We start from the raw sequence: 15,991 nt of genomic DNA on the forward strand, positions 1-15,991 counted from the left end.
TCTTTGCCGCTGGGGCTAGCAGGATAGAAGCACCGGAGAACTGCTGCTGGCTTCTAAATTTGAGGGCTGTAGGTTTTTCTAAAAATCAGGAAGGATTGTAATTTTGTTAACTTGCTGAGCTTCCTCAACTATGTCTTAGAGAACTCTTGAGATCTTGACCCATCATTGAATTATCTCTATCCCCATTTCTAATATACAATTAAAACATGCCACTAGGCTCCAAGCCTTTCTCTTAAATTTCTTTCTTCTGGGGGTGCCTGGGTGGCTCAGTTGTTAAGCGTCTGCCTTCGGCTCAGGTCATGATCCCAGCGTCCCGGGATCGAGCCCCGCATCGGGCTCCCTGCTCAGCGGGAAGCCTGCTTCTCCCTCTCCCACTCCCCCTGCTTGTGTTCCCTCTCTTGCTGTGTCTCTCTCTGTCAAATAAATAAATAAAATCTTAAAAAAATAATTTCTTTCTTCTGCTTATTGCTGAGTTGATATTAACCAGGGGGTCTTGTTGGTTATTCTTGGATAGACTGTTTACTTTGTGGGGTCCCCACTTACTAGGCACATAAAAGGAAGAGCACAAGTCTGGGTAACTTTCTTGGGGCCACACTCAGCACTGGGCCATCCAAAGTGTATGCTGTTCCTTCAGCCCCAGTCTCTTATCCAAAAAACATTTTTTTAAAAGATTTTATTTATTTGAGAGAGAGAGCACGAGAGGGAAAATGGTCCGAGGGAGAAGCAGACTCAGGGGAGCCTGATGCGGGACTCGATCCTGGGACTCTGGGATCATCTCCTGAGCAAAAGGCAGTTGTTTAACCAACTGAGCCGCCCAGGCACTCTCTAAAAAGCATTTTAAAAATATCTGCTTTATGTTAGACCTTGAGCATGCAGAGATAAACAAGATAGAGTCTGGGGCAGCACAGAATTGGGTGTGAGAAAGATTTTGACATAAATAAGTACCTTACAGTGTGAAATATTAGGGGTGCGTATGGAACAGGGAATGACTAATTCTGTCAAGGAGAAGATGTAGGAAAAGGGTATGGAAGAAAGACTGGGAGTTCACAGAAGGATTTGCAGGCAAGGATTTAAAGGCAAGGAGGTCAGTGTGTTCAGAAACCAATGAATTAATGGTAGTGTGGCCAGGATGCAAGGAGAGGAAGGGCAGGGAACATGGCTGGAAAGGCAGGTTGGGACCAGATTTGGAAGCCTGTACTTTTCCTAGAGGCAACAAGGACTCAAGTGTTTTTAGGGGGAAGACCAACAACTTAGTATGACAGTGTTTCTGGGGTGTTTCAAAGGCCATACTACTTCCTGCCTCCCTGGGAGGGTCCTGGTTGCCCTTGTTCCACTTGCAATTTAGTTATTGCAATAATAACAGTAATAATAACAATGATTTGAGCTCGTCACTTGAGATTCTACACATGCTCTTTAATTTCAGCTTTTAATAAAGTATGAGTCATCTCAAGTCCAACTATTCGATTTCAGCCCATTTTTCTTCAAATCAGTTAGAACTTGTAAATATGCTCCAATTTAATGGGTAATCAAAGCCTCATATATATCTTTTAAGATTTTATTTATTTATTTATTTATTTATTTATTTATTTTTAAAGATTTTATTTATTTGTAAGAGAGAGAGCTGGGGAAAGAGGAAGAGTGAGAGGGAGAAGCAGACTCCATGCTGAGCAGGGAGCCCGATGTAGGACTCAATCCCAGGACCCTGGGATCATGACCTGAGCTAAAGGCAGACACTTAACCGATTGAGCCACCCAGACGCCCCGGGATTTTATTTTTTTAAGTAATCTCTACACCCAGTGTAGGGCTCGAACTCACGACCCCAAGATCAAGAGGTGCATGCTCTCCCGACTGAGCCACCCACATGTCCCACAAACCAGGTAACCGCTTTTCTCTTTCTGTGGATTTGCCTGTTCTGGACATTTCATATAAATGGAATCATATAATATGTAGCCTTTTCTATCTGGCTCTATTCACTTAGCATAATGTTTATAAGGTTCATCCGTGTTCCAGTATGCATCAGGACTTCATTCCATTTTGAGGCTGAATAATATTCCATTGTATGGATATACCACCTTTTTGTTTACCCATTCATCAGTTGATGGACATTTGGATTGGTTCCACTTTTAGCTATTACAAATAATGCTGCTGCTATGAACATATGTATAGATTTCTATGTGGACATGTTTTCACTTCTCTTGGGTGGTCTCTTTTTGTGATGTTAAAATTAATTGGTGCTTTCAAGTATTAATGGGATTAGAAAGTTCCTTTGGTCTTTCACCCAATAGAATCCCTGATGATCCTTGTCCAAATCCATTATCTCATAGAGGTTACAAAATGGTGATTTTATAATTCTGTCATTCCATTTCATTTGTTAGCCAGAATCTAACAATAAAGAATTTAGACTAAATGACATTTGTTAAGGGGTGCCTGGCTGGCTCAGTCAGTAGAGCATGTGACTCTTGATCTTGGGGTTATATGAGTTCGAGCCCCACGTTAGGAGTAGAGTTTACTTAATTAAAAAAAAAAATCATACTTGTTTAAAAAAAAGGGCAGGATAAATACTTGCCTGTTTTCTTTCTTTTATCAAATAATGATATTTTGTACTTTCCTATATGGAACCCTAATAAATTTTGGGTCCCTACATGGTCAAGGCTCTAGGTGGAGTCACAAATAGAGAATTATAATCCTGGAGCCAGAAAATAAAAATTTTATTCCAATCTCTACTTGAGGAATTATAGGGGATCCATTTAATGCCCCATAGTGATACTTCACAAAATTCCTACTTCTCCTTTTCCAGCCCATCTCTTTCCCTTCTCCTTCCCTTTCCTTGTTCTTTATTATATAGATCAATTTAGCCTCTCTGCCCCAATTTTTCCCTCTCCCAGCCTCTAGGGCTCTACATTTCATTCTCTCTCTCTAACCAGCTGCACCCCCTCCCCCTTCCCCAGCATTTCTGATTCTACATTAAAAAAGATCCAGGAACAGGGCTGGCAAAGACCAAACTCTTTTTTTTTTTTTTTTTTAGATTTTATTTATTCACTTGAGAGCGAGCGAGCACAGGAATGGTGGAAAGGGCAGAGGGAGAAGCAGGCTCCCCACTGAGCAGGGAGCCCGATGTGGGACTTGATCCCAGGACCCGGGGATCATGACCCAAGCCGAAGGCAAGACTGAGTGGCTTAACAGACTGAGCCACCCAGGCGCTCCAAGACCAAACTCTTTAAACTGGAAAGTGGGATTGGATTCTAAGCTGGAAAACTTTTTTATTTTTTTAAGATTTTATTTATTTATTCATGAGAGACAGAGAGAGAGAGAGAGAGAGGCAGAGGGAGAAGCAGGCTCCCAAGGAGCAGGGAGCCCGATGTGGGACTCGATCCCAGGACCCTGGGATCATGACCTGAGCCGAAGGCAGACGCTTAACCATCTGAGCCACCCAGGCGCCCTAAGCTGGAAAACTTTTGATGGATAGGTAAAATGAGAGAAAAAATGGAGGAACATTCACACTAATAAATCTTATTATCATCACATGTACTTTCTGCAATGAACATGCATAAAAAATACATGAATGGAATAGAAAATACATAAATAAAATGTTTTTAAACATCAAAGAGATGGTAGGGAAAGAAAGAAAGGAGCACTATCCTCTTTCACTTTCTGGTTCCCCTTTCTCTCTACATAGGCTGACTGCTACATCCTTGACTTGCTATTCCAGGGAAAGTGAAATGGAACCTTTCCTCTGACTCAGGGTTCCAAGTGTTTCCCACCCCCACAGCCCTGCAGCAGGGGTGGGAGCGGTGGAGTCTGTTCGTGTAACAAGGCAGAGGAGCCTCTGGGAGAGGCCACTGGGAGCCCGCCCAGCGGGGGAGGCTGCCACTCTGCGGTCTCCCTGATTGATTGCTGGGTTCTCTAGCCTCTTCTCCAAAAAGCACCTCCCTTGGGCGTTAAGGAGACCTCCCGAGGGCGGTTGGGTTTATACATTTTTGCGTCTCTTAGGGAAATGTCAAGGCATGTGGTGGGGGGCGGGTAGTGAAACCTTCTCAAGGTTTTCTCTTGCCTTGGGAATCTGGATTGGAGACGACCAGAGCCCCAAGACACTGGGCCCACGTGACCCAGGCCCATCTGTTGAGACCCTAGAAATAGTCTGGTGGCAAGTCTGAACTAAATCGAAGGAACACCCCTGGCCAGGTTCTCACCTGTGTGGTGAGCACTACAGAAATGTAGGTGTGGGCAGATATTCGTGGTCTCAGCCTATGTGAGCAGGAGCCCCTGAGGACGTGGAGAAGCCGTGGTGGAGGCAAGGCCAAGTAGTTAAGCCCATGTACTCTGGAGCCACAGAGTCAAATTCTAATCCTTCACTCTGCCACTCCCAGTACTTAGTGATCACAGACGAGTACCCTACTTTGTGAGCCTCAGTTTTCACCTGTAGAAAATGGGCATAATGGTTCCATCTCATTGGTTGGTGGTGAAGATTATATGAGATAATGTCTACAGAGTGCCTGGCCCACCCCCATTAACTGGGAGCTCTTGTTATGGAGGAGCCCACCAACTTCAGTTTCCTTATCTCTAAAACAGGGATAACAGCAGGATCTACCTGAGGGAAACGATTCAATAAGATAATAAACGAAGCCTGGTTGACACAATATTTATGTATAAATATTAACCATTAATACTATTAATACTTCCTTTGTTTTGCTTGAGGTCACTACCTGATAGTGCCCTTCTCCTACTGCTTTCTTCCTCACCCTGTTCCGGTTACCAGGACTCTTCTCATCTTTTTGGACAGAAGACATGCAGAAAGAAAAATGATCCAGGAGTCTCTCTCCGGCCTGAGACCTGCCTCTCCTCCCCTCCCACCACAGTCAAATCCAGGGCTTTCCCACTAATGTCTCTCTGGCAAAGCTCTTGCCCAAGGGTTCATTTTAGAGACTTCTATAATCTCAAGAGGATCAGTATTAATCTTCCCCACCTACAGGATGAGTGACAGCTTGAAGCCCAGTGCTTCCCAGCCAGGGAAACAAATGGAAGTTTCCTTTTTTTCTCGGTGTCTCTCTCCCCCTCCTTTTTGCGGGGGAGCTGAATGTGCTCACTCTGGAGGGACTGAGGGAAGCCGGGGCTGGCTCTAATGCAATTTTGCCTAGACGAAGCTGGCAGCTGGGAACCACTTTCCCTCAGCTTGCCCTCTGCCGGGGAAACTCCATGACGGAGACAAGGCATCTGGCAGAGGGAAGCCTCCAGTTTGAGGACGCGGCTGCTGCATTGCCACACAGGCCCATACGGGACCCCGCGACCATGGAGACTGATGCCAATGCCCATTTTGTTCCTGAGCACCTCCTAGAAGGACAGTGGCTTGGGACCCGGGGCGGGGGGGCGGGGGAGGATTTCTTTCTCAGTAGCAAGGTAGCAAATAAAAGGAACACACGACCTAGTATAAAGAGTGTGAGATTGGGAGTCTGAAGACCCTGGGTTCAAGTCCTGATGCCACCACTCCATGACCGTGTGATTTTTGGTCAAGTTGCATAAGATCTTTGCCCAAATTTTAATTTTCCCATTTGTGAAGTGAGTGTCCTAATACCTCTCTCATAGGGACTTGGGAAGAATCAGTTGAAATAATGTATGGGAAATTACAACACAGGATATGGTTAATAAATATTCATGTGTTCCACAGAGGGACTGAGGAGAAAGGAAATCACTGGATTCTGGAGGCTTTATGGTTTATCAGCTTATTCTACAGAATTAAGCACTGGGCGTCATGCCATTTTTTGGGTGCCTGGTTTTCGTGAAGATATGTGTTTATCATTCACCATGAGATCTGGAGAGGCTCCCTAAATATTCTGGGCCTCAGAACTGGTTTCTCTGGGCAGTGGAGGATCAACACGTAGGGCAGAAGGAACCTGTTCCTCAGAGATCCAGTCAGCATCTCCCTTAAGCCCTTTGCTGCCCTCCATGAACCAGACCTTCTTTTGTGCCACCAGCACCATGTCCCCATTCTGGGGGAAGCCAGAATGACACAGCTGCATATCACCCAATGATCTACAGTGCAGGGAAGGAGCTATGTCCCTGCTGGAACTGAAAACATCCTTGAGGGCTGCAACTTTTATAGGAAAGGTTACCATGCCAACGACAGCCTCCTTGCCCAACAAGGATGAAAGGAAACAAGGCCGTGGGTGACACACATCTATTGTGTGTGTCCACAAACTTGCCTGGAACCTCTTAGGGGCTGCTAACTGCAGCTCAGCAGGATGGGACTTGGACTGAGAGGCAGGAAGATTCAGGTTAGATCTAAGTGGGACTGCAGGAAAGGCAGAACTGACGAGGGCAGGGCAGGGGCAATAAGGGAGGATTGGGAAATATATTTATGAGATTGATACCCATCTCTCAATGAAATGTGTGGGTGTGGTACTGACAGTAGGCATAGGAGGGGATGGCGTCCTAGATACCAGATTCTGGCTGTGATGGGAACTTCAACTTCCTATAAGTTCTTTTTGCCCTTGCCGGACAGTCCAGGTCACCTATGTTCCGGGGTAGGTAGAGCAGAGCAGCAGTGGGGAGGACAGGTCATCTGGATGGTGGCTGAACTGAGAAAACGGAGCATTAGGGCCACACATACACACATACACATCCCGCTGGTAAAGGTATCAAATCTTGGCAATAAGGCCCCAGAGATGCCAAAGGAGGGACAAAAGAATGGCCAACTACTCAAGCCCTTCCTATTTTCTTTCTTTCTTTCTTTTTTTTGAGATTTATTTATTTGAGAGACAGAGAATGAGAGAGAGAGCACGCATGAGAAGGGGTAGGGTCAGAGGGAGAAGCAGACTCCTTGCTGAGCAGGGAGCCCGATGCGGGACTTGATCCTGAGACTCCAGGATCATGACCTGAGCGGACAGCAGTCGCTTAACCAACTGAGCCACCCAGGCAGCCATGCCCTTCTTCTTTTCTTCTCCCACCTCCCTGTTGGGAAAGTGCACAGAGAAAGTGACATCAATTAAGCATCTACTCCATGTCAGGCACTTTACACACACACACAGACTCCGCTGCATTTGATTATCACAAATCAGGAATGATTATCTCAATTTTACCCATGAGGAAATTAAGATTCAGGGAAGGTAAGTACCTTCCCAGCATCAACCGGTTGGTAAGGGGAGAAGCTGGGATTGGAACCCTATGTGAACCTCACAGACTCAAAGGGAAAACTAGACCTTAAAGTTGCCCTATTTTCTTCTGGAAAGATCTCTTCCAATGCCGGCACCTCCCATACAACCCTTCATCCAGGTCCCCAGGAGCTGGCTGGGGAGAGGCTTAAGGGACACAGGCAGCAGGTGACTGGAAAAACCGGCCCCCCTCCCCCACCCCTTCAACTGTTAGGGGGACAGAACTGCCAGTGAGGGCCGTGCTCGCTCGAGGAGGTGCTTAACGGGAGTCCCCGCATTTTGGTAGAGGAAACTGAGGGTCAGAGACGAAGCCGCTTTACCCAAGGTCACAGAGCGAGTGCTCGGCGCAACTGAGAGTCCAACTCATCTCGGCCAAGCGTCTAAGCCGGGCTGGATTCCCCCGCCGCGCCGCCCCCGACAGTCCCCCGCGGCTCCCCCATTCCCGTGGCCCGCGCCCGCGGAGGGGGTGGAGGAGGAGGGGGCCGCTGGGGACTCGGGCCGCGGCCGGGGAGGGGCCGGCAGGCCCGGCGCGCGGTGGGGGCGGCGCGGCGCGGCGCCGGAAGCGGCCTCCATTCCGGGCGCACGGCCCGCCCCCAGCCCGCCCCCCGGCCGCCCCTCGCCATGTTTGGCGCTTCCTCCCCGCGCCCTACAAGGCGCTTCCTCCCTGCGCGAGGCCCATACAAGGCGCTTCCTTCCCGGCGCGTCTGGCAGACGGCCCGCGGGCGGCTGTGGGCGGGAGCCGGCGGCCAGGGGACCCGCTGCCAAGGAGGGGGCGGCCGGCGGCGCTGGGAACGCGCGGCCTGGCCTCCTCGCTGCCGGGCCTGGCTGAGGTAAACGCGGACGGGCGGACTTGGGAGCCTGCCTGTAGGCAGCGTGCCGTCCCCCGTCCCCAGGAGGGCTGAGGTTCCCACCAGCCCCACCGGCTTCATTGTTTTGCTCCTCTGTTCTCCCCCACTTCTGAACACAGCACACCTTGCTGGAGAACCTCCGCGGCTCCCAGCCCAGGGCCTGAAGCTCAAACTCCTCACCCTGGCGTGAGGGCCCGCGGCTCCTCCCTCGCTGCTCCGCTTGTTGTTGCAAGCGGCTGTTTGGTGTTTGTCCTTTCCTCCCTCCTTGCTATTTCTTGCGTATCTTCCTGCCTTTGCTCGAGCTGTCGCTCCGCCTGGAATGCCCTTCCCACACCATTCTGGTGGAACTGCTACGCATCCTTTATTTGGTTGAGACATGTTGGCCATCTGGAAATCCTTCCCACCCCCAACTCCGAGGCATGTTATGTGTAATAACACAGTATTGTCCACCGTTTATTTATTGAGGCTGCTATTTGATCTCACTCATCTTTGCATTCCTGGTGCCTAGCGCAGTGAGAGTTCTATCTGGGTGAGGAGAAAGAGGGAAAGGACTCCGTTTTAGACCCCAGTGCCGTTTCACCATGGGTAAGGGTCCCTGAGTTTAGGTCTGGCTCCGAACACGCTGTGCTCCCTGTGGTGTGGAGTTTCTTGAGCCCCAGAACTCTACATAAATAGTTTGACTCTGCAGGGAAGGTTGGAGGGATGGTGTGGGGGGAGCCAGAGCTGGGGCAGGTGTACACCTGCAGTGGGGCTGAGGTCTGGAGCAGTGCCCCCACCACCCTGGATGGCCCCCGTTGTTCAGCCTGACAACTCTGGTTTATCCACTGCAGGAACCAGCAAGTCCTTACAGGCCTTCCCTGCAGCACCTCCAGGGACTTAAACCTGGCCCAGCCACGTGGTTACCCTGATCTGTCTGCCTGGTGATGAGCAAAGGTCAGAGAGAGGGACCAGACCTCAGCAGACCAAACCAGCAGCAGCTCCTGAACTCCCATCCCCCAGCTCTTCCAGAAGTGCAACATGTCATCAGCATACAGGCTTTCTTCTGGACGGACCGGTGAGCCCATGATTGTTCTGCCTCAGGTGAGGCAGGGAAAGAAAATTTCAGAGCTTGAGACTGAGTCAGGGAATATGCCCCAGAAGGGACTTCTAGCGCCAAGCAGCCTTTGGGCTTGATCCGTCACAGGCTTCCAGTTTCTTGGTTGTTCCCATGTGTATATGAGTGCGTGTGTGCTCGCTCACTCTCTCTCTCACACACACACACACACACGCTTATGCTCGCTCATGCTTGAACACACACACACACACACACACACACACTGAATAAGGCTAAAGGATAGTGAGCTTTGTTGGTCTCCCTGACTCCAGGTAGGCTGAGTGCCTGTGAACTGGATGCATGGAGAGGAGAGGATCTCTAAGGTCCAGGACGAGGGTTTAGGGCTTAGATTTTGGGGGAAAAAACCCAAAAAACAAGAACAAACTGGGTTTCAGGGCCTGAGCTGCATACCCAGGGCCTTAGATGCCTCTGGCCTTGTTTTCCCATGTAAGGCTGCAGGCCCCCAGCAGCCTCCTCTTCCCAACCACTGTCTAGGATTGTGGGTAATGTAGTCCAGAGGCCAGCTTCTCTGTGGTGCTGGTTCCTGCCCTCTCTTCCTCTCCTTCCCCCTGCCAGCCACCACCCACTTCTGCTCCAGGCTGAGGGCAGCACAGGGTGAGAAGGCGGAGCTTGCTTCTTGCAGGGCTGGGAGATCCCCTGCTGTAAACCAGCAAGCTATTTATAGCTGAACCTAGCAGAGGGGGAAGGCCTGAGAGAAGCCAGGGAGCTCCAGCAGCCTTCTCTCTAGCTACAGAATTTGCAGGAACCCCAGGCCTCTGCTGGGCAGGCCTTGTGTTCTATTCTGGGTGAAAGGGCTTTCAGCCTCAGAAAGCTCTATGAAGCAGTAGGGATCCTGGGCTGCTCACTGCTTTGAGAGAGGTAGATTACTACGGGGGCCCTAGGGCCTGGCTTTTGGCCCTCTCTAAGGTGGGAATATTTGGAACCTGGGAATTGATAAGCAGAAACTTTTTGCAGTATGATGGTTGCCTGGTATTTCTGTGCATTTTTGTTCTCGTTGTTTTCCTCTGCTTGCTTTCTCAACCAAGTTATATTATCTTTAAGCACAAGAACTAAACCTTCTCTTTTTTTTTTTTTTTAAAGATTTATTTATTTATTTGAGAGAGCGAGAATGAGAGAGAGTACATGAGAGGGGGGAGGGTCAGAGGGAGAAGCAGACTCCCTGCCGAGCAGGGGGAGCCCGATGTGGGACTCGATCCCAGGACTCCAGGATCATGACCTGAGCCGAAGGCAGTTGCTTAACCAACTGAGCCACCCAGGCGCCCTAAACCTTCTCTTGTCAGTGGCACCAACTCCCTCTTCATGCTGTAACAGGTGATCTTGCCAAAAAGAAAACCAAACCCTCCCTTACCAAGACTGGATTGGGTATGATTTTTAGTCCCCCCACCACCCAGTCCTCCCAGTGCCCTGTGCCTTTCTAATCAAAGCATCAAAGTTTTACTTGACTGGGTTCCTCACTAAATTAGGCACTCCTTGTTGACATGGATGCTGTCTCTCTTGTTGACAACGATAGCCCCCATTGCCTGGCATCATAAGCAATTATTGAATGAATATGAATGAATGAATGAATATGAACCTATGATAGCCAATACTGTTTGTGGAGTACTTGGCACATGCTTCAGTCTCACATTTAATCTCAGTGTTTTACAGGTTGGAAAACAGCTCCAGCCATGTAAGTATCTTTTACCAAGATCTTGATATGTGGTAGAGCAGTGATAGGAATTGGTGTCTGACTTCAGAGTAGTGCTTAGCCATGGCAAAAGGCTGCCCTTATGCTGGCACCCAGTAGGTACATCTGGCTCCCAAACAGCAAGATGGGTGAGATGGTTAGATGAGGTGGGCAGACATGGTTGAACTGGCCTCACCCCATGACACAGCTAGTGCAGCCAGCCAGGAGAGCTGCCAGGGAATCCTCCTGAGAAACTTAATGAGAAAGACCTGCTCTGATCTGCCAGAGGGGCAGTCCTGAGGCAGCGGCCATGGGCGCTGGAGATGGCAGACAGGCTCTGGAGGCTGAGCAGTGGTGTTTGGGGGCTCCTCATATGTTACCAGGAACCTCTTATTTCTGAATCCAGTAGATTTTTTAGTCCTCATCTAACTTCAGTAATTTTCAGCAGCATTTGACTTGTATGGGATCATCTCTTCTAGAAGCCCTCTTTTTCATGGCTTGATAAACAGTGTTCTACTTGGAAGTTAAGTGTTCCAGTGCTTCAAGACTCAGCCCCACACGCTCTTCTCAAATATGAAACAAATTTCAAAAATCTGAATTGTCATCCTCCTGCCTGAAACACCTGAGTGGCTTTTCATAATCTTCAGAATAAAATTTCAAGTTCTCAGCAAGGCCTTGAAGCTTAGCCTGTTCTGTGCTTGCTGGCCTCTCTTCTAGTTTCATCTTCGGTTGCACTCCTCCTTCATTCTCTGAGCTTCTTCCAAACTGCTTTTCACCTACCTCCTCAACTGTACTCTCCCCCACCTCCCAGGTGTTGGGATGCTCCTATTCTTTGCCTAGTTAACACCTCTTTGCTCAGTTCAAGCATCATTGTTTTTAGAAAAGCTTTCTCTGGGCTCTCTGGCCAGGTCAGACTTCTGTGCAACAGATTGTCATATGTGGTCCTCTCTCAAGTATTAATTGTAATAGGAATTTCACATTCCTTGGAGTGATCCACTAGCCTGGAAGCCCGCTGGGATGGCAGTTTTGTGTCTTTTGTTCCTGACTGTAATGTAGGGTCTAGGACAATGCTTGGCTGGGGGTAGGCACTTATTTTATGTTACAAATAGAACAAACACTTTATTTAACAAAACATCCTATGTTAAACTTGAAGGAGGTGAAAGAGAAGTTAAGGTTGAGTTAAATTATGTCCAAGGTCATGTAGTTAGTGAGTGGCAGAGTGGGACACAGTCATCTGGTTCCAGTCCCTGTGTTCTTAACTCCATGACCTGTGCTGCCTCCACTTTTTGAAAATAAAGCGAATGGGAAGAAGTGAAGAAGAAGGGTATCTGAGAGACAAAGGGACTCCCCGTCTCCACTCATGGAGATGCAAAGTTGGAGATTAAGAATGCAAGATTAGGGCCGCTTGGGTGGCTCAGTCGGTTAAGCATTCAACTCTTTGTTTTTAATTTTAAAATTAATTTTTTAAATTAACATACAATGTATTATTTGTTTCAGGGATACAGGTCTGTGTGATTCATCGGTCTTACACAATACACAGCACTCACCACAGCACATACCAAGCATTCAACTCTTGATTTCAGCTCAGGTCATAATCTCAGGGTCGTGAGATGGAGCCCTACGTCAGGCTCTGTGCTGGGTATGGAGCCTGCTTAAGATTCTTTCTCTCCTGGGCGCCTGGGTGGCTCAGTCGTTAAGTGTCTGCCTTCAGCTCAGGTCATGATCCCAGGGTCCTGGGATTGAGTCCCGCATCTGGCTCCCTGCTCCACGGGAAGTCTGCTTCTCCCTCTCCCACTCCCTGTGCTTGTGTTCCCTTTCTCGCTGTGTCTCTCTCTGTCAAATAAATAAATAATAAAATCTTAAAAAAATATATATATTCTTTCTCTTCCTCCCTCTCTCTCTCCACCCCCTCCCCTTCTTCTCTCTTAAAAAAGAAAAAAGAGTGAAAGATTAGGATGGTAGCTATGCTTGTAGTAAGCATAGTATAATTATAGAGTTGTCGAATCACTATGTTGTACATCGGAAGCTAATGTAACATTGTGTGTCAACTGTATTTCAGTTATAACAAAACATTAGAATAGAATAAACAGGTCTAGAGGGAAAAAAAAAGAATGAAAGATTACATTCTGCCAAAAGAGCTATACGAATGGCTACTAAGCACATGAAAAGATGCTCAACATTATTAGTCATCAGGGAAATGCAAATGAAAACCAGAATGACACCAGCAATGAACAATCCAAAAAGGAAATTAAGAAAGCAATTCTATTTATAGTAGCACTCAAAAGAATAAAATACCTAGGAATAAACTTAACCAAGGAAGTGAAAGTTCTGTACACAGTTGAAGGAAACTAAAGACCTAAATAAACGGAAAGACATACATATTTGTGGATTGGACGACTTAATATTGTTAATATGGCAATACTACAATCTACAGATTCAGTACAATCTGTATCAAAATTCCAGTGGTCTTTTTTGCAGAAATGAAAAAGCTAATCCTCAAATTCATATGGAATTACAAGGAGCTCTCCCAGTGCTTCAGTGTGTTCACCAACCTGGAAGTTCTCTGAACCCCATAATGTAGGGCTTTTAATGGGATCACCATTATGCAGACACCATTGATTAAATCATTGGCCATTGGTGATTAACTTAACCTCCAGACCTTCTCTCCTCCAAGTGGGGCTGAACGTTCCAAGACCTGATTAGGCCTTTCTGGCAACCTGGTGCCATTCTGAAGCTATGTAGGGGTACCCAGCCACACCAGTCATCTTATTAGTATATGAAATGCACTCTTATCACTGTGGAGATTCCAGGGGTTTTAGGAGCTGTGTGCCAGGAGCTGGGGACAGAGACCAAATATGTATTTCTTAATGTATCAGACTCCTCAACAATAAAAAGAAGCAAACATGCAACAATACGGACGTATCTAAAAAGTTCATTTAAAATGAAAGGAGCTAAATCAAAGTGTGACCATGTAAAAGACTACATATTGTACTAGTCTAGAAATACAGAGTTTCTAGGAAAGGCAAACTAGGGAGACAGCAGATAAGTGGTTGGCTAGGGCTGGGAGTGGAAGCAGGATTGATTGCAGAAGGGCACAAAAGCCTTTTGGGGCGATGGATGCTGGATTGTATTTGCACAACTGTACAAATTTATTCCAAAGAATCATTAAACTATACTTACAGTGGGTGAACTTTATAGTTTGTAAATTTTACCTCAATAAAGCTGTAAGTAAACAACAATAAAAACGATAGCAGGGTGAAAAAAATCAGTGTTCCGAAATCTAAGTGGCATCCTGGTCTTTGGATCAAGACAGGACCAACCCCTCTGCCTCTCCAAACTTCTCATCTCTCCAGGCTAACCCCCTGCTTACCAGGCAGGTCAGGCACTCCCAGATGAAGTAGGATCCACCCTGCCCATCGCTTCTCCTCTAACACTCTTCACTCTCATTCCTTGCTAACTGCCTCTGCTCCTGGAGGGCAGGGATAGTGCCTGCGTTGTTCACCACTGTATCCCAACATCTTGCACAGGCCCAGCACACAAGAAGTGTCTGTAAATGCTTAAATGAAAGAATAAGACCGGGGTGAACCCACATCTAATTTAAGGAATAGGGGTGGCAGTGGACTGTGTCTGGAAACAGCTGAGGAGACTGGGTTTCTGAGGGCTTCTACTCAGCTGCCCAGGGAGGAGCAAAGCCCCTTCCTTCTGTTCTACCTATCTTCAGAATCAGAGTTTGACAGGGTTACAAGGGAGGGCCTCTAGCCTTGAGCACAGAAATGCAACTTTATCTAAAGGAACTTCACCTCCTCTTCCCTAGGTGACTAGATGACATCCTGCCCTATTACCGATAGAGTCCTCTTCTGAAGGCCTTTCAGTGGGGGTTGTGTCATGAGGTGGTTGGTCCATCCCACCTCTTGGGGAGCCTGAGCTGAGAATGTACATGGCTCTGGACGGCCATGTAACATGCGGCAGGTGTCCCCACATCACACCCTGGTTATTTCCCCTTCTTAAACCCAGCTCCCATCTCCCATCTACCTTCCCCCATGTAGCAGAATATCCCTGAATCTTTGCCTTTACCTTAGAAGATCCTTGCCATTCCTCGGAGAGCCTCTCTCTGAAATTTCCACCCTCCTTTCCTGGTCTCCAGGCTTCACTGGGAAATGGGCGTGCCCTCTACGTTTCCTTTGTTTGGGGATGGAGAACTGAGCAGAAGGGACTGAGCCCAGGGTATCTCAGCAGAGTGGAAGAGCTGGAAGTCTGACAGGGAAACCTAGATTGGGCTAATTTGGAACCCTGGGGGCTGGAGAAGCAAGTTAATCTACCCACTCAAGCCAACCCTGACTCACAGGGAAGTGACTTCAAAACAGCTTTCATAACCCCACCTGGATGTTGGCCACGTTTCCCCTCCCAGCTCTGTCTTTGTGTCAAGCCACTCACTCTCTGATCCTCCCTTTTCTCATCCCTAACAAGGGGGAGAATGGAGTTTTGATGAAGAATAACAAGACGATCCATGTGTGAAAAGCAAAGAATTTGGAGCAGTAACATCAGGTGTTCATGTTGGCTTTGCTAATTTGCCGCACAAGCATGACAGGTCATTATGTTGTCTCTGGGCTTCAGCTTTCTTCTCTTTTTAATGAGGGGATTGGAGTAACAAGGTCCCCTTCAAATACTAATTCTGATTCCTTAAGAAGTGAAAGTATGGGGCAACAGAAGAGCTGTATAAGGGTGTGACTGTAGACAAAAGACTAGAGTGAGAATGGGCTCTAGGCTCCCAGGTACAGCTCTGCCTCCTTTCCATCATCCCTAGGGTTGCTCACTAAGCTAGGGGTCAAGGGCGCCCCAAGAAGCCCTGTACTTAACATGGCCTCATCTCATCCATCCAGCACCAGACCAACCCCAAAGCGATTTTTTAAAGAAGATTTTTTTTTTTTTTAAGTAATCTGTAGCGATTACACCTAATGTGGGGCTTGAACTTAACCCAGAGATCAAGAGTTGCATGTTCTACTGACTGAGCCAGTCAGGTCCCCCCAACCCCACAGTCATTTTATCTCTGAGGCATGTGATAGCAGCTCCTCTCTTGGCCCTGCCTCTGCTCTCTTCTTTCCAATCTGGGCCCAACTCCCAAGCACAGTCCCTCGGCCCCACTGGCTGACTGGATAAGGATTTCTCCTGAGCTGTAAACGCTGTGGCAGAACTAACTTCTAAATGATGACCGCTGAGT

Source organism: Mirounga angustirostris, unplaced genomic scaffold, assembly GCF_029215605.1.
Source record: "Mirounga angustirostris isolate CCGP_5_RB_7025 unplaced genomic scaffold, mMirAng1.0.hap1 SCAF_7, whole genome shotgun sequence".
Classification (NCBI taxonomy): domain Eukaryota; kingdom Metazoa; phylum Chordata; class Mammalia; order Carnivora; family Phocidae; genus Mirounga; species Mirounga angustirostris.